Source organism: Erithacus rubecula (genome assembly GCF_903797595.1).
Source record: "Erithacus rubecula genome assembly, chromosome: 33".
NCBI classification, from domain to species: Eukaryota; Metazoa; Chordata; class Aves; order Passeriformes; family Muscicapidae; genus Erithacus; species Erithacus rubecula.
In genome coordinates this window covers 523,165-541,989 of record NC_136683.1, presented here as the reverse complement: position 1 = coordinate 541,989, position 18,825 = coordinate 523,165, and the positions used below count along the sequence as shown (strand labels likewise).

The 18,825-nt window shown below is 49.8% G+C and overlaps 1 protein-coding gene and 1 long non-coding RNA gene across 2 annotated transcripts in view; both read left to right on the top strand.

The window, feature by feature from the left end:
* LOC306813838 (Fc receptor-like protein 4) overlaps positions 1 to 18,825 on the top strand; it is a gene marked incomplete at its 3' end in the record, with an annotated part of 303,919 nt that overhangs the window by 241,420 nt on the left and 43,674 nt on the right. The gene's annotated exons all lie outside the window — the stretch shown is intronic.
* On the top strand, positions 4,084 to 5,492 carry LOC306813816. The gene is made up of 2 exons (XR_013777039.1): positions 4,084 to 4,327; positions 4,795 to 5,492. It is a non-coding gene; the product is annotated as an uncharacterized lncRNA (long non-coding RNA).

The window sequence follows — 18,825 nt, the reverse complement described above, 5'->3', positions numbered from 1 at the left end:
CAATCTGTGGAAATGCCTGTGTGTCCCTCAGGCTCTGATTCCCTGATAAATGCACTGCACCCTGCACTGAATTCCCCTGCCTGGGCACTCCCTGCTCCTGCGAGGACACCCCTGTGCCCCAGAGCCACGTGTGGAGCCCCTGCTCCATATTTTCACACTTTTTTCTCTCTTTTCTGCTGTCCAAATCCAGAACCAAAACATTCTTTCCAAGAGGTTCTTGAGGGCTGCAGGTTTTGTTCAGGGAGGAGGGTCCAGTCATGTTATTGAGTAGATTCTTGTGGGATTTGCAGCAGTTCTTGGGCTCTCTCGGTGCCTTGGGGACAGACACCAAATGATCAATTGCTGCATTTCTGGACTGGTTTCCTCACAGCTGCCCCTGCAGGGCGGGTTTCCAACCTGCCCTGCTCTTAAAAACATCGAAGGGCCTCACAGAGTCACTGCTTGGGCTCACACTGGCTTTTGTGCTTCTTGCAGGGCTGAGCAAACAACAGCCAGACCTGTTTTGGCCACAGAAAGAATTCTCACCTTTGCAGCAGCTTGAAAGCTGCTAGAATCAAAGCCAAGGGGGCAGGGGAGCCTCAGGTCCTGGCTGCCACCTGGGGCTGGCCAGAGCAGGGCTGGCCAATGTCCATCCCTGGCCACTGGGGCTGGGCCATGGCTGGGCCCACACTTAGATGGCCACTGGCTTCAAGGAGCAGGAGTTTGGAAGCTCCTTCCTGCCTGGGGCTCCATTCCCCAGCTGCTCTTGTTGGCTCAGATCCTGCAGGGGAGGACTGAGAATGGGGAAGTCTGGAATCCCCCAGAGCCACCATCCCCCCAGGACAGGATGTCTTCCTTCTGCTTCAGGAGAGACAAAGTGAAAGTGTGTGGGGGAGGGCCCCAGCCCAACACCCCTATTCCCCAAAGTCTCTTTAACCCACCGTACAACCCCTGTACCCCCTTTTCTCCCACCCTGGACTTCCCCCAAACCATTGACTGTTCAGGTACCCTCCAGGATCATCAAGGCACAGTTTGGGGGGTTGTGAAATTGAGGAATTAAAAGTAGGAAACTGAAATGAAGAGAGGAAGAAGCCTCTGGATGGTGATGGGGATACAGACCATGAGCCCCTTGGAATCCGTTGGGGTTTGGATGACCACAACAACCAAGGCACCCAGGGAAAGAACTGTGACCCATGGGCCCACCCAGCCACTGCCCACCCCTGGCACCCCCATTATACTGGGACTCCAATAAAGGGACCCCAATTCATTATGACCCCCCTTCTCTAAGACCCCCATCCCAGCACTGCCAATCCTTAGGATTTCCATGGGCAAGGACCCACATTATTAAGCAACCCACTCCAGCCCTTACAGTCCCCCTTCTCCAGAACCTTGATTCTCCCAGGGCCCCCCATTCCTCTGGCACCCTCATCCCTGGGACCCCCATCCATGACCCCAAATTCCTACAGCCCCGTGCCCTTGGGACGCCCATCCCTGAGTGCTCCCAGCTCTGGTGACTCCCCCTCTACACTTTCCTCTGCACACCAATCCCTGCCTCCCCCACCCTCTGAACCCCCCACTCCTGGGAACTCTATGTGCCACCTTGTGCCACCCAGGCTTGTCCCCAGCCTTTAGCCAGGGGACAGGTGGCCCCAGCAGTGAGTGACAGCCAGTACCCATGGCCGGGGACACCGGGATGGCCGGGAAGGTGGCCCTGCTCTTGTGAGATGAGTGTCCCGAGCACAGGCCTGACACCCTGGGGATGGGCCCTGGTGAGGCAGAGAGCGGTGGGGAGGGGGCACAGGGGTGCTGTGGGGTCCCCTGAGGACCCCAAGGCAAAAAGAGCCAGGGCATGGGCATGGACCCCAGTGTGACTAGAGCCATGGGATGGTTGTGGGGACAGCAACAGGAGAACAGGAACAGGGGAACCGGGATGTGGAGGTGGCCCCACAGGTGCTGCTGTCCCTGCAGGGCCAGCCCCACCCAGCCCTGTCCCTTCTCCCTTCCAGCCCAGACCCTCGACCTCGCTGGTGAGTCTGCAGTGCTGTGAGACCGAGTGACACTGACCTGCCAGAGCTTGGGGACCACCGGTGCCACCACCTGGTACATGGACGGGTGGCTCTGGCGACAGGAGAGACCTGAGAGCTTCACTTTCACCGACAGTGTATCGTACATGTGTGACAGACCTGGCACTGGGTTCAGCCCTTCTTTTAGGATGTTAAATGGTGAGGGGGTATGTTTGCCCTAGCACCCTCGGGGTTCCTGACAGCTCTGGGTGGGCTCTATTCCTGAGTCACATCCCTCATGTGACCAGAGCCCTTCCCCTGCACAAGGGGACATCCCAGAGCATCCCATTGTCCTGAGAGCCTCTGTTGCAATGGGGGACCCCTGGTGCCTTTGGGATCCCCCAGGCTCCCCAGATGTGACAGGTTCATCCTGTCCCACAGAGCGTCTTTTGCTGCAGCAGCTGGCACGGGCGCTGCTGGAGGGGGACATGGTGACACTGCGCTGCCGGGGCTGGCAGGATGCCACGGTCACTGGAGTATGGTTTTACCACCGGGACAAGGATCTGGAGGGGCCCCTCTGTGGGACCGAGCTGTCCCTGTCTCCCCTGCAGCTGCACCACAGTGGCCGCTACCGCTGCAGGGGCTGGGTGAGCTCTGGGCCATCACCGAACTGGGAGAAGTCATCACCAGTGACAGTGACAGTACATGGTGAATGTGGGAATGGGGACAGGAAACGCCAGCATCTTCTCAGCTTTCCTCAACCACTGCCCAAGTCCCACATCCCTCCTTCCTTCCATCCCTGGGTCACCCAGGCTTCCCATGTCCCTCTCACTTCCCTCCATCTTTGTCCTGGTCTCTTTCAAGGCCCCCCCCATCCTTGCCTGTCATCCCATACCCCTTCTGATTTCCCAGCTCCATCCTCTGCTCTCCCTTCCCTACTTGGCTTGTTTCCACACTCCCTGTTTCCCCCAAGTCCCTCCTTGGTCTCCCCCCACCACTCTCTGAGCCACCCCACATACGTCCCTGGATCCCCTCTGTCATATCTCATCCCTGCCCCTCATCCCTGCCTGCCTTAACTGCACCCCACTCTGGGTCCACTTCTCCCTCAATGGAGTCCACTCCCACCCTATCATACTCCCCTCCTGCCACTCCACATACGTCTCACCCTTCCCAGATCCCCCATCCCACCCATGTCCCCCTGCAGGGGTCCTGCTCTCGGGGGTGTCCCTGTTGGTGCAGCCCCCTGGGGCACAGGTGGCACTGGGGGACCGCCTGGTGCTGAGCTGTGTGGTACCAAAGGGACAGGTCCCCTGTTCTTCTCCTGGCACCAGGGAGGGATCAGGAACACCACTGGGCACTGGCCCCTGCCTTGAGCTGAGGCACGCTGGGGACAATGACAGCAACCACTACCAGTGGGGACAGTGTGACAGAGAGTGTCCCCCTGAATGTCACTGTTCTGGGTGAGTGGGACCCTCAGGCTGGGGGTAAACTCATCCACAGCATCCCCAATGGGTGACTGCTAAACACTCCCATAAGTCCCAGTCCCAGCTGAAAGGCTCCCTCTGAAGGGCACCTCTCCAGGTTCCACCATTCACAGGCTCCAACATCCCCCCATCTGACACTCCTTCACCCAATTCCCTGCCCCTACTCACTGACACTGCCCCCTCACCCCTCACTTCCTACCCCTCACCCCTCTTCCTAGCCCCTCCCCCCGCCTCAGCACTGTCTGTGTCCCTGCAGTGCCTGTGGCCAATGCCACCATCACCCCCACTCCCCTGGCATTCCAGGTGTGCCCAGGTGACCCCGTGACCCTGCGCTGCTCAGTGCAGGTGGGCTCAGCCCCTGTCACCTTCACCTGGCTGCACAAGGGGCACAAAGTGGCCCTGAGTCCCCTCCTGGATCTTGGGGCCATCGATGTGGGACATTCAGGCACCTACAAGTGCGTGGCCATCAACCAGCTGGGACAGAACGGGCACTGCGTGTTCCAGGCACTGAGCCCAGAGCTCGCCCTGGAGGTGACACCACAGGGAACTACTGGACACCACTGGAACACAGGTGGGGTCACTCGGGATTCCTGTGTGAGTCTGGGATCTCCGGATCACAAATGACCCAGGTTCATCCTCACTCTGTCCCTGACAGTGACACAAATTGAACAAGTCACTGGAGGGGAACTCATGAGGTCACTGGGATTGCAGAACCTCTGGGGTGAGCCCCGTGACCCCAGTGTGTCCCCTCTATTTCCTGCAGAGGCTCGTTGGGTATTTCCTGCATTGGTCCTTGGGTCCCTGTTTTCCTGGTCCTGCTCATGGGTATCATTGGGGCCTTTCACTGGTGGATCCACATGGGTGGGTGACAACTGGGGACAGGGGTCCTCCAGAGTGCTGAGAAGACCCCAGAGAAGGTGAGGGTGGTCCCCACAGCCCTGACTTGGGAGGGGCTGAGCCCCCAGTGACCTTGGCTCAGGGCCCTAGGGTGTCTGAAGGGTTGTGCAGGGATGTTGTGGGTTCTATCAGGGCTTTTTGGAGAATTCAGAGGGTGCTCATCCCTGCTAGGCTTGGGGTTCTGGGGACTCAAGATGTTGGGGCAGTGGGGCTGTTTAGAGTTTCTGGGGACATCAGGGATACTGGTGGGACTCTGGAGGGAATTGAGCATTTCCAAGGGTGGATGGGGAATTAAAGTCACCCCTCTAGTTTTCATTTGCCTGTGCCAGGAAGCACCAGGAAAGGTGAGTGCAGGCTCTGACCATGATTTGGGTTTTCCCCAAACCCTCAGGACCTCACATCCCTTTCCACACACCCCCTTATTCCCACAGGGCCCCGCCACTGGAGGATCCTCAGGTGACCTACATGGAGCTGCTGAGGCCACATGGACAACCCTGGAAACCCGGTGACATCTATGACAATCTACAGCAAAATTGTGACACTCTGGGAAGGGGGAGGCACTGGGTGATATGGGGAGCTCTCTCCATGGCTCCTATGGTTGCCCATCCTCCCAAGGAAGATGGTCATGAGCCAGGAGAAGGCTGCACTTGGCCCCCTGTGATCCCCATTTCCTCTCCCAGTACTCCCAGGGGCTCTTTCATCCCCTTGTCCGTGCCAGGAGTGTGAAAAATGATGTTCAATTTCCTGGTAGATTTTACAAGATTAACAAAAAAAAGTCAAATAGGAGTCAAAGTCAATAAAGCAAAAGATTCTTATGTTCGGGTGCTTGAAATTCAGCCAAGAGCACACACTAACTCAGAAAATGCTTCGTTAAATGCATCAATTTATTGAATATTCATAGACATTAATGCATTATTCATATTCATCTCCCCAACCTGTAAATCAGCCTTTATTTTGGCTCCATAAATTCCTTCCCTGGAGTTCTGGTGTTTGTCATCCCGATCTTCATCCAGATAGGATAATCCAAGAATATGAAGAAATTTCTGATAATCTTTTCAGCATTCTCTGAGTACCTTACATAAACAAAAGCTTTTTACATCACCATGTTGTAGTAAAAAAAATAAATAAATATATATATATATATATATTTAGCACACTATTATTTCTAAGATTTTTTAAGAACAGAACTAAAATAAACTATATTCATACAGCAAGGTTTTCCAACATTAAACGCATAGCATTCATTTTAATATTGCAAAAAGCCAATAATATAATATGTACTTACAATGTGCAGGGACTCCCCAACCCCCATCTGAGTGCTCCAAGTACCCTCAGTGACTTCACCATTCTCTGGCCCCAGTGCTCACAGTACACCCTGGGGTTCTCCAAATACTCCAGATTTCCAAGCAGCAGCACCTGCGTGTCTCTAACACCATCACACGATGGCTGCAGGCAGGAGCTGCAGCACTGGTGGCTCTGGGCTGGTGCTGCAGCACTGGTGGCTGCAGGCAGGCGCTGCAGTACTGGTGGCTCTGGGCAGGTGCTGCAGCACTGGTGACTGCAGGCAGGAGCTGCAGCACTGGTGGCTCTGGGCTGGTGCTGCAGCACTGGTGGCTCTGGGCAGGTGCTGTAGCACTGGTGTCCCTGGGCTGGAGCTGCAGCACTGGTGGCTGCAGGCAGGAGCTGCAGTACTGGTGGCTCTGAGCAGGTGCTGCAGCACTGGTGGCTCTGGGCTGGAGCTGCAGCACTGGTGACTGCAGGCAGGAGCTGCAGCACTGGTGGCTCTGGGCTGGTGCTGCAGCACTGGTGGATCTGAGCAGGAGCTGCAGCACTGGTGGCTCTGGGTTGGTGCTGCAGCACTGGTGGCTCTGGGCAGTAGCTGCAGCACTGGTGGCTCCGGACTGGCTGCTCTGGGCTGATGCTGCAGGTTGGGACTGCAGGGCTTGTGCAGCTCCTGGCTGTGATTGACTCGGGAAACACAGCAGAGGTGGTGGGTGAGTGCAGGCTTCTTGGTAAGTTGTTTTCCTCAGTTTCCAGACAGAATTATGTTTTGGCAGTTCTGGTCCTGTTTGGGTCATGAAAGCTGCATGGTGGTTCAGTGATTTCTCTTCTCATTGGGTCTCATTTTCCTGGAGGCAATTGAATAGATGACTACTCTGAACCTCCTGATGATAAAAACCCATGCATATTTTCTCTTTATGTTAGTGAATCAATTTGACTTTGTCATTGCACATTCAATTGAGGTGCCTTACCTAAAAATCATTTAATTTTTTAAATACAAATATTGCATTACTCAGACTTCTTTGGAAGCTCATTTAATTTCTTTCTGTTATCCTAAAAGCATGTATGACTTTTGCTAAGAACATGAAAGGAATAACAAAACAATGTGTCCAATGAGATCAGAAACTTACAGCAGTCAGGAATAATTCAGGTATATCAACCAAAAATGTTTCTGATACCAGACATAATTAATAACATGTGAAATTAGACAATTACTGTCATATATGAGATTTATGATAATTAAATTGTAACAATATTAGCAAAATTGTTGCTTTATAATTAATAGAAAAATTGTATTTAATTATTATAAAGCAAAAAAGGGGTAAGGGAAATGGTTAAACAAAGCAGATAGAATCATCCTCCAGATGTTTGGTGACAGTGAGGATAGTAATGGTTCAGGCCTAAGAACAGCAACTAGAAATAAAACTTTCGACCTTGAATTGGGCTATATCAGGATGATTCCAAATCACTGGACTGAGGCCTGTTGTGGGATCATATATTTAATTCTGTAACCCTAAGCATAATGTGCTTGCACCACCTGCGAGGTCAAACAGCGACACTGAGGAAGACCCAGAGCCTTCATGGGAAATAAGAGCCCGAAAGGAGGAGAGACCCCGACCACTGGTGAAGCATGCACAACACATTGACATAGATTTTAGGAATAGAAACTAGGAGGAGCTTTCTAGGACATTCTGTATTAATATGTATTAGTAAACAATATATAAGGGAAATTTTTAGCTTGAATGATTCAGTTCAGTGTGAGAGGAAGGGCCCTACCCGTACCCCTGGTCAGGGTATCCCCCAGTCAGTTTTGCCCCATTTATAATAAATTATGGCTAAATTTTGTATTTACTTAAATCTATGTAACTAATATATTCTGATTGTATTCATATATATACAATTTTTATTAATAACTTGCTGCTAAATTTAACCTTTTTGTTTCAATTAATTAGATAAAATGAACATATCCAAATGCCCATTTATAACAATTACCAAGCACTAGAACTTTGCACCATCATTCCAGTGTCTGCAACAGCTGATAAACATCAAATCAGTGCAGAACTAGATAACCATGTGTGGAAAACGATTCCCAAGCTCACTGCAAAAATAGGTCCAGATCTCATATTGATAGGGTCAAATTGCCAAGTCAAAGTGACTTGAGTATTGTTTTGATGCAGAAAACACTTGGGTCTGTTGGCAGTTTCCCATCCCGGTAGAGCCAGGGCGTGGCCAGAGTTCAGGCCCTAATTGGAAGAGAATTCCCTGATACATTTTAAAAGACAAGACTCTTAAGAATACAAGTCAGGAGTAAAGGTCTTGGGGGGAAAGATTAATCAAACCCATCCAAAACTCAAAAGCTTTCCTTAGGATAGAGATGTCTGGATGGCTGCAAAGTGCTGGAGTGCTTCTGTAAGAAATAATTGAAATTATCTGTACTTGTCCTCTCTCACAAGGACCAAAAGATCATGTGTTTAGAGGAGGTTTTCAACAAAGCTCAGATATTGTATCTTGGAACCCTGAAAATACTGACAATCAGGAGACAACAGAGAGGTAGCTTGGATAAAGGAGATGCATATGCAACTAGGGAAGGAAAAGTAAAGATCCTGAAAATGACACGTGTCTCATAGAGAATTACACCAAAATATGTTAAAGCATACGAAAAATTCTGCTGGAAATCCAACATTAAGGTCTTATGAATTATGCCTGTTACAAAATTGGTAAATTCACACCATACAATCAATAGTGTTTTAGGAGACCTTGCCTTGGAGATAGAAATGCTTGTTTAACAACATGAAAAGGTCCAGGTTTGTTCTTAATTATCACTTTAGTAGAACAAAAAGCACACTTAAGAGAACTCGGTTAATCAGTATTAATACTGAAGATAATGTGATCAAATAAAACTGGAACAGAACGTTGTCTAAACTTTGTGAAACTGAAGCTTAACAGAAATAAAATCGAACAGAATTAACCTAAAAGAACCTAGTCTTACTTAATCTTAACATAAGTGGGCATTACAATATTGGACCATAACAGGAATAGAAACTAACATCACTTACAAGTTATAGACGTAACTTACCCTAATGCTGTTCAAACAAAAAGGTACTAAAAAGTTTGAACAATCTGTGAACAGAATGATTTTAATGAAGGGATTAAAAAGGATGTGACAAGTATGTTGTGAGTCTACCTAATTTAGATTTGAGCAAAGATAATGGTAATTGCAATTATTGAGTACAGCTCTTGCAAGGATTTTTCAGAGTACAGGTTTAATCATTTGGAAAGTACTGAAAAGGTATAAAGAATCAAAATGTCGACACATAGGTTTTATGGTCAACAGGATTTTCTGTCTGCACTTAAATAGTCACTGCTGTTCTACAGGCATTTAATGAAAAACATTTGTGAAGAAAGGTTCTCCCGAATTAAGAGGGCAGAAACTAAAACTGTAAATATTGCTGGGTATATACATTTCTAATTATAATACTAAAAGCCAATACCATTATAACTATGCCACAGTGCACAGAGACAGTTTTGAATTCTTCCAGCAAAACAATTAAAAAATCACGCTTTCCCTTTTTTTTGTTTTGTTTCATTTCGGGTTTTGATTTTTTTTTGGGTTTTTCTGTTTTTTTTTTTTTTTTTTTTTTTTTTTTTTGGGTTGTTTTCTTGTTTTGTTTTGTTTTCTTTTGTTTGTTTTGTTTTGTTCTGTTTTGTTTTGTTTTACTCTGTTTTGTTTTGTTTCTGCTGGAAGGGGTTTGTAGACACAGCCACCTGTGGCTGCGGTACAGAGAGGCGGCTCAGCAGTCGGGCTGCAGATGGTGGCGGCAGCTCCGGGACCCCGCGGGGAAACCAGAAGCGCCCTGAGAATGGGGGAGAGAGGGGAATGCAGCCCTGCGGCGAAGGGAAAAATAAACTTTTGCTGTATGCCATCTATATTTGTAGGGGTTAGATCCCCGCATTCGGAATGAACAGGTGGCGGTGGAAGCCGTGCGGACCCGCCATGGCACTGAGCCCGAACCGAGCCCGGCACAGCCCTCCTGGGGCTGCTGCACCCCCAAACACGCGCGGGGGGAAGAAGAGGGGAAAAGGCAGTAAAAAACAAACCCTAAAACTGCACACAGTGGGGGATAAAACAGCGGAAAACGAAGGCAGAACAAGGCTAAAAAGGCACAAAGCACCCGTACCCCCCACTCCCGGACCAGCAGAGCCGCCGGCTTTGCTGAAAAGCCGCAGCCCGAGCCCAAGAGAGAAGGCGAGCGGAGCCCCCAGCTCCGGAAAGGAGCCATGCCGCAGAAAATGCCAGACAGCCCCAGCAGCTCCAGAGCCGCACACTCCGCGCAGAGCTGCAGCCAGACACAGCCAGGCTCCGGGGGCTCTGGAGCACAAGACTCACCTGGACGCTGCTGCGGCACCGCCGTGACTCCCTGAGGGCAGGAGTGGCTGCCCCGCGCTCTTGGGGGAACCAAACTGCGCCCCAGTTATTCAGCAGCCGCAAGCAATTGAATTCTGGATCCCTGTTTCTTTGTCCCTCTCTATGTGTCTGCACATGGCTGATTAAAAGCAGCTTCAAAAGCAACTATAACATTTTCTAGCATTCTTTTCAACATGCAAAATGGAACTTCAAATGAGATCTTTTCATTCTTCGTGGAACGATGGAAAGGGAAACAGAAACAGAGCCAGCAGTCGGTAATTTTTTCTTTTTTATACAATATTGGTAGCAATTTTGTGGCTACCATGTCATCCCCTCTGTCTCCCTGACTCGCTGGTTGTATCTCTGCCACTATTCCAGATCAAGGCTCTTTGGGTGCTTTATTCATATGTTCCCCAGTTCTTCAGACCGTGCCCCACGTCTCCTTGGAGGCATTTTTTTTTTTGTTTCACACGGCTCTCGGCTGTTTCCTCACCACGGTTCTTGAGACCTCTGTCCCCACAACTCGTTCATGCTCCCACGCTCAATGGCACGATATATTTTCCAGTTCATGACCTTTTCCTGTTTCTTGCCATCCTGTGGCTGGCTGTAGATGTAGCCTTTCACTGCTTTGTATATTCTGAGTCCCTTGGTATTTTTCAACCCATCACTTACAGCATCCCAGAGAGTTACTCCCAGCCTTTCCAACTCGAGGGTGTTGAAAACATTCCTGAGGGTGGCAAAAAATCCTCTCTCCTGACCCCATCACAAGAGTCTTTTTAAGACCTCCGGGTCACACTTAACTGTTCTCTTAGAGAGAATAAACCGGAGGACATTCATAATGGCCTATTCTTCTTTTGACAGTGCCTTTCCCATCCTTCCAGCCCCAGCTGCTCACCTTTCCCAGTGTCCCTGCTGCACTGTACATATTTTTTCCAGAGCCTTTCTCCCAGGACCCTTCTTTCTCTCACACTCCTTGAAGCCGCCGTCCGACTCCCCCAGCGTGGTCCTGCAGTGCTGGTCTCCGACCGGGCCTCCCACCTGATCACTCACAGAGCCCTGCAGAGTGCAAAGGGTGCAATGCTCTGCTTCATTAGAACAGTGTTAATCACCGTGGAGTCACCAACATGCAGGATGTTATCGGTTATGTTTTGACTAGCTCCTCTCCCTACCCCCCACCATGGAGCTGCCGGCCCCTCCCCCAGGCTGTTTTATCTAGCCGGGTGTTTTTCGGCTTTTGGGGCTTTTTGCCGCTGCTTTGGCTGCTGCTTCTGCTGCTGCTTTTGCTGCTGCTTCGGCTGCCCCCTGCCCCTCTTCCCTCCGCTGCTTCAGCTGCTTTTCCCCCCCCCGGCTGCCTAAACTGCCCCTCTCCTTTCCCCCCCCCCCATCCCTAAGATTTGCACCAGCTCCAGAGGAAACGGATCTGAACTTCGGAGACCACCTCTGGAAGTCTGCCAAAGAAGCTCTGCTGCCCTTCCCGGCGAAGACCTGCCGAGTTCATCTCAATCTGGGTCTGTGCTGGGAAGTGTTTCTTTTGTATTTTGTTAATAAAAAAGTTTTTTCCACTTTCCCCTGAAGAAAATTCTTTCCGAGCTTGGTGAAGGAAGGAATTGTAAGGGGGGGAGGGGACCCTTTGGAGGTCTTTTTCCTAAAATTTGTCCCAAACTTGGACAAATTAATTTGGTGGCCCATACGGGGAAACCAGAAAAGTGGAAAAAACTTTATTCTAATAATATTTTGTTTTCAACTGTTGGTATTGGTATGTCTATTGAATCCAGAATGTCTTTTGTTGTGGGAGCCTGCCTGTATGGGTGGTTATTAAGTTTCTTTGAAGTGTTAATACCGTTGTGGTCGTTGGGCTTGTTTACCTATCCAGAGATAGCTCCGGTGCTCTCTTTAATACGAAGTTTTTGTATTAAAGGGGTATTAACCAAAATACTCATCGGGCTAGGCTTGGTGATAATGGCATATAAGAGATTTATAAGAATGTTAGAATTGGCTTCAGGAATATATAAATCATGGCTTGTGTTATTTCTTAGAGAAGAAGCAGGAAAAGAGGATTTTCTGCCTTTATTTCCTTTCCTCTCCTCTGAATTAGTTACATCTGTATTAGAAAATATTCAGACCTCCCTGAATATTAAGGAAATTATCTTTTTGGCAGTTAATTTGTTAAGTCTTTGTTGCACCATATGCAGTTTATACAAAATTAAGGCCGAGATTTCTAAAGGGGCTGGGAGGACTCCTGATTTGGGAGTCAAGCTGGGCAGGAGGAATCTTGAGTGGAATGGCAAATGGGAGAAAATGGACCAGATTTTAAAGGAGTTTTCTGACCCCATAATTTGGGAATTCCCATCAGAACAGATTCAAAATCCGATTGAGGTTGCAAGGTACTTAAAGGGGAAGTGTCAGGATGGTTCTAAAGAGAAAAGGATTATTGCAGTGAGCTGGGCCCTGGCACATGCATATCGTACCCTGCTAGGCACGATAGAGCAGGAGACAGAGGAGAGGGAACAGGGAGATAAATTATCCCCTATCCCAGTGACTCAAGTTGCAGCCAACCCCCTAGGCCAAAACCCAGCAGCTAAACTGGAGAATAAGCCCCAACCAATGGCTGTGGCTACTAGTACGAGAAGTGGGAAATGCACCAAGAAGACTGATAGGCTAGTGGAAGATGATGATGATGATGCTGGAGAGGGACCTTCAACACCTCCTGATGTAAAATCAGGAGTTAAAACAACTAATGGAAGAGCAGAGACTAATAATGAATCCCTTTCCCTGAAGGATCTTCGTGGTTTAAGAAAAGATTACACCTGGAGACCTGATGAATCTATTATTAGCTGGCTGGTTCGTCTCTGGGATGCAGCAGGGGAGGCCACAGTTTTGGATGGCTCTGAAGCGAGACATTTGGGGTCTCTGTCTCATGATCCTGTTATCGACCAAGGTGTGATGAGGGGAGCTAACCCTCAAAGCCTGTGGGCACGGGTCCTGGATAGCGTGGCACAAAGATATCTCTGTGCAGATGACTTAGATGTGCAGCAGACCCGATGGAAAACCATAGAGCAGGGGGTCCAACGCCTCAGGGAAATGGCAGTAGCAGAAATTATTTTTTCGGATGACGTAACAACTAGAAATCCAGACCTGGTACCATGTACACCGGTGATGTGGAGAAAACTTGTGCGGCTTGGACCACCTGAATATGCGTCTGCTCTAGCGATAATGAAGAGAGATGAGGTGTATGAGACAGTACTCGATATGGCAAAGAAGCTTCGTGCATATGCGGATGCAGTACATGCCCCGACTCATGCTAGAATTGCAGCTGTGGAAACACGCTTGCGAGACTTAGAAGATAAAATAGAGAAAAAACATCGGAAACTCAGGGAGGAGATTAAGGAGGACCTCCTCCAAATTTCAGCTGTACAGATTAGAGACCCTGGTACCCAACGCAGACGTTCCCCCAGTTGGGAGAGGAGGTACACTCCCCGAGCTGAATTGTGGTTTTTCTTGCGAGATTCTGGAGAGAACATGAGAAGTGGGATGGGAAGCCTACGGCTGCTCTGGCAAAACGAGTGCGGGATTTGAAGGAAGGAAAGATTGAAAGAGGAAGTTCCACCAAAAGGAAAGCCACTCCTGTCTCTCGCAGCCAAAGTGCTGAACGTGATACTGATAATGACGTCTGATCCTCTTGAGGGAACTTCTAAGATGTATGCCCCAGAAAAGAAGGAGAAACAGGCTTAGAGAGGCCCTGCCTCTAGCCAGGGTGAGGCGAGGGAAAATCGTGTTTTTTGGACTGTGTGGATTCGATGGCCTGGCACTTTGAAACCACGGAAATATAAAGCTTTAGTGGATACAGGTGCACAGTGTATGATACTTCCATCAAGACACATGGGAGCAGAATCTGTTTCAATTGCTGGTGTGACAGGTGGATCGCAGGACTTCACCCTGGTGGAAGCGGAAGTGAGTTTAACTGGAAAGGATTGGAAGAAACATCTTATTGTGTCTGGTCCAGAAGCCCCATGTATTTTGGGCATAGACTACCTTCGGAGTGGGTATTTTAAGGACCCAAAAGGACTAAGATGGGCATTTGGAATTGCAACTGTGATGGCAGAGCATATTCGACAATTGAACACCTTGCCTGGACTATCTGAGAATCCAATTACAGTAGGACTTCTGCAGGGAGAAGAACAACGAGTACCAATTGCCGCTTCAATAGTGCACCGCCGGCAGTACAGAACAACTCGAGATGCTGTGATTCCTATTCATAAGATGATCCGAGAGCTGGAGAGCCAAGGGGTGGTCAGTAAAACCCACTCACCCTTCAACAGCCCCATTTGGCCTGTGCGTAAATCTGATGGGGAATGGAGACTGACTGTGGACTATCGGGCATTGAATGAAGTGACTCCACCGCTAAGCACTGCCGTGCTGGACTTGCTGGAACTCCAGTACGAGCTGGAGTCCAAGGCAGCAAGGTGGTATGCCACCATTGACATTGCAAATGCATTTTTCTCCATTCCTTTGGCATCAGAGTGCAGGCCTCAGTTTGCTTTCACCTGGAGGGGCGTGCAGTACACCTGGAACCGACTGCCCCAGGGGTGGAAGCACAGTCCTACCATCTGTCATGGACTGATCCAGACTGCACTGGAAAAGGGTGAAGCTCCGGAACATCTACAATATATTGATGATATCATCGTATGGGGAAACACAGCAGCGGAAGTGTTTGAGAAAGGAGAAAAAATTATTCAAATTCTCCTGGAAGCCGGCTTTGCCATCAGGAAGAGTAAAGTTAAAGGACCTGCTCGGGAGATTCAGTTCCTGGGAGTGAAGTGGCAAGATGGACGGCGTCAGATTCCTACTGATGTTATTAACAAGATTACAGCTATGTCCCCACCTACTAACAAGAAGGAGACACAAGCTTTTCTAGGTGCCATCGGTTTTTGGAGAATGCACATTCCTGAGTACAGCCAGATTGTGAGCCCTCTTTACCTTATTACCCGCAAGAAGAACGATTTCCACTGGGGCCCTGAACAGCAGCAAGCCTTTGCTCAGATTAAACAGGAGATTGCCCATGCAGTAGCCCTTGGCCCAGTTAGGAGGGGACCAGATGTGAAGAACATACTTTACTCAGCAGCTGGGAGCCATGGCTTGTCTTGGAGCCTGTGGCAGAAGGTGCCTGGTGAGACCCGAGGCCGACCCCTGGGATTCTGGAGCAGAAGCTACAGAGGGTCCGAAGCCAACTACACTCCCACAGAGAAGGAAATCTTGGCTGCCTATGAAGGAGTTCAAGCTGCTTCAGAGGTGATTGGCACAGAAGCACAACTTCTGCTGGCACCTCGACTGCCAGTGCTGGGGTGGATGTTTAAAGGAAAGGTTCCCTCTACTCACCACGCCACCGACGCCACATGGAGCAAGTGGATTGCCCTCATCACGCAGCGCGCCCGTATTGGTAACCCAAATCGCCCTGGGATTTTGGAGATAATCACGAACTGGCCAGAAGGTGAAGATTTTGGTCTCGCTGATGAGGAGGAGCAGAAGCAAGTGACCCGGGCTGAAGAAGCTCCACCGTACAACCAGCTGCCAGCAGATGAAATACGCTACGCCCTTTTCACCGACGGTTCCTGCTGCATTGTGGGGATGAACCGGAAGTGGAAAGCTGCCGTATGGAGCCCCACACGACAGGTTGCACAAGCTACCGAAGGAGAAGGTGGATCGAGTCAACTTGCAGAACTCAAAGCTGTTCAGCTGGCCTTGGACATTGCTGAGAGAGAGAAATGGCCAAAGCTCTACCTTTACACTGATTCGTGGATGGTAGCCAATGCTCTGTGGGGTTGGCTGGAAAGGTGGAAAAAGGCTGACTGGCAACGTAGAGGAAAACCAATCTGGGCTGCTGATGAGTGGAAAGATATTGCCACTCGGGTAGAGAAGCTCCCTGTGAAAGTCCGTCATGTGGATGCCCATGTTCCCAAGAGTCGGGCTAATGAAGAACACAGGCACAACGAGCAGGTAGATCAGGCTGCACAGATAGAGGTCTCAAAGATAGACTTAGATTGGGAACACAAGGGAGAACTGTTCCTGGCTCGATGGGCCCATGATGCCTCAGGCCATCAGGGTAGGGATGCCACCTATAAGTGGGCACGAGACCGAGGGGTGGATCTTACCATGGACAGCATTACCCAAGTCATTCATGACTGTGACACTTGCGCTGCCATCAAGCAGGCTAAGCGGGTAAAACCCCTCTGGTATGGTGGACGGTGGTCCAAATACAAGTATGGGGAGGCCTGGCAGATTGATTACATCACACTGCCTCAGACCCGCCAGGGAAAACGTTATGTGCTGACCATGGTAGAAGCCACCACCGGATGGTTGGAGACCTACCCTGTGTCCCATGCCACTGCTCGCAACACCATCCTGGGCCTGGAAAAGCAGGTCCTTTGGAGGCATGGTACGCCTGAGATAATTGAGTCAGACAATGGGACTCATTTCAAAAATAAGCTTGTCAACACCTGGGCTAGGGAACATGGTATTGAGTGGGTGTACCATATCCCTTACCATGCACCAGCTGCAGGTAAAGTGGAGAGGTACAATGGATTGTTGAAAACCACATTAAAGGCATTGGGTAGGGGATCTCTAAAAAACTGGGAGCAGCACCTGGCAAAAGCCACTTGGTTAGTCAACACTCGAGGTTCCACCAACCGAGCAGGTCCCGCCCAGTCTGAGTGCCTTAATGTAGTAGACGGAGACAAAGTCCCAGTGGCCCATGTTAGAGGGTTGCTGGGAAAGACAGTATGGATTCATCCTGCCTCGAGTACAGGCAAACCCATTCGTGGGATTGCCTTTGCTCAAGGACCAGGATGTACTTGGTGGATTATGCAGAAGGATGGAACAACCTGCTGTCTACCTCAGGGAGATCTGATTATAGGATAAAGTTGTACACAAATATTGTTGTTGAGTGCCACTACCATTGTATGCCAGATTTTATGCATAGAAGGAAATGTGTAAGTGACAAAGGCCTGAGCAAGTGAGAAGGAGGAGATGTGTAAGTGTTGAAGGTTTTGAGCAAGTCAGAGGAAGTTTGTGCCTAGTAAGTGTGTATCCCAATCGTGTGTCAATGATCACGATATGGGATAAGGGGTGGAATGTTATGGGTTATGTTTTGACTAGCTCCTCTCCCTACCCCCCACCATGGAGCTGCCGGCCCCTCCCCCGGGCTGTTTTATCTAGCCGGGTGTTTTTCGGCTTTTGGGGCTTTTTGCCGCTGCTTTGGCTGCTGCTTCTGCTGCTGCTTTTGCTGCTGCTTCGGCTGCCCCCCTGCCCCCCTTCCCTCCGCTGCTTCAGCTGCTTTTCCCCCCCCCGGCTGCCTAAACTGCCCCTCTCCTTTCCCCCCCCATCCCTAAGATTTGCACCGGCTCCAGAGGAAACGGATCTGAACTTCGGAGACCACCTCTGGAAGTCTGCCAAAGAAGCTCTTCTGCCCTTCCTGGCGAAGACCTGCCGAGTTCATCTCAATCTGGGTCTGTGCTGGGAAGTGTTTCTTTTGTATTTTGTTAATAAAAAAGTTTTTTCCACTTTCCCCTGAAGAAAATTCTTTCCGAGCTTGGTGAAGGAAGGAATTGTAAGGGGGGGAGGGGACCCTTTGGAGGTCTTTTTCCTAAAATTTGTCCCAAACTTGGACACAGGAACTCAGCACTTGTGAACAACTAAACAGTCTGATTAAGCAGGAGACTCTTTATTGTTTGCATTATGCTTTACTTATACCCTCTAAAACTACTGTAGCTGGGATCACACAGTACTTGATTGGTGCCTCTGTCTTGTGGACGTGCTCTGCTGGCACATCTCAGGAAATATGATTGGTTACAGTCCAGTGTTTCCAGGCCCTTCTTTATCTTAGTTCTTGCAGTCCTGGTAACCTGTTTTCTGCTTCTTCTTTCCCAGATTAGCAAAATTTATTTATTTTCAGTAGCCTTTAAAAATTCTAGAGTGTGTGATAAGAATACCTAAAAATGATTTGGCCAGAGCATGGGTAGAAGCACTCTGTGGCCTAAGATGTTCAAATAGATTGTTACTATGGGCACCCACAGGAACAGGGAGGGTTAGAGACACACTGAGAGGGGCCTGGGGAAGGGACCTCCAGTGCCCCCAGTGCCCCCAGTGTCAGCCATGTCTCGAGTGTCACAGCACATTCCCTTAGATGTCCCTGCATTCCCATGGTTGCATATGGGTTGCTGGCAGTTCTGCGTAAGTCACCTGGGGATCCTGGAGTGTGGTGGCACGGGGGAACACTGCGAGAGACACTGGCTGTGGAATCTGGGCAAGGGGACACTCATGGGTGATGTGTCCCTCTGCGTGTGTACCAGTCTGGACTCAACCCCGTCTGCTTGGTGCTCTCCATGTGTGTGTACAGCACCTCCCCCTATTCTGGGGGGGTCCGGAAGCTGCGGGGGGGCCCTGAGGGAATAAAGGGGATGTGTGGGAGGGAATGGGAGGTCTTGGGGCTTGGGGTCAAAGATGAGAGTGTGGTTTGAGCACCCTACTCACCTTTCCTGCTGCTTCCTGGCAGCTGCAAAGGAAAGATGGAGGGGTAACTGTGGGGTCCCCAGGTCTCTGACCCCTATCAGGAATCCTCAAACCCCACTGCACCCTCAATTTCCCCATAGCATTCCTGAGCATCCCTGCTGCCCCCCTTGACCACCGCAGTGCTCTGCAGCCCTTGAGGCCCCAGAAGCTCAAGCATGGCAGGGAGAGGGAACCTCCAATTTCCTCCAGGATCAAAGAACGAACCCCCAAA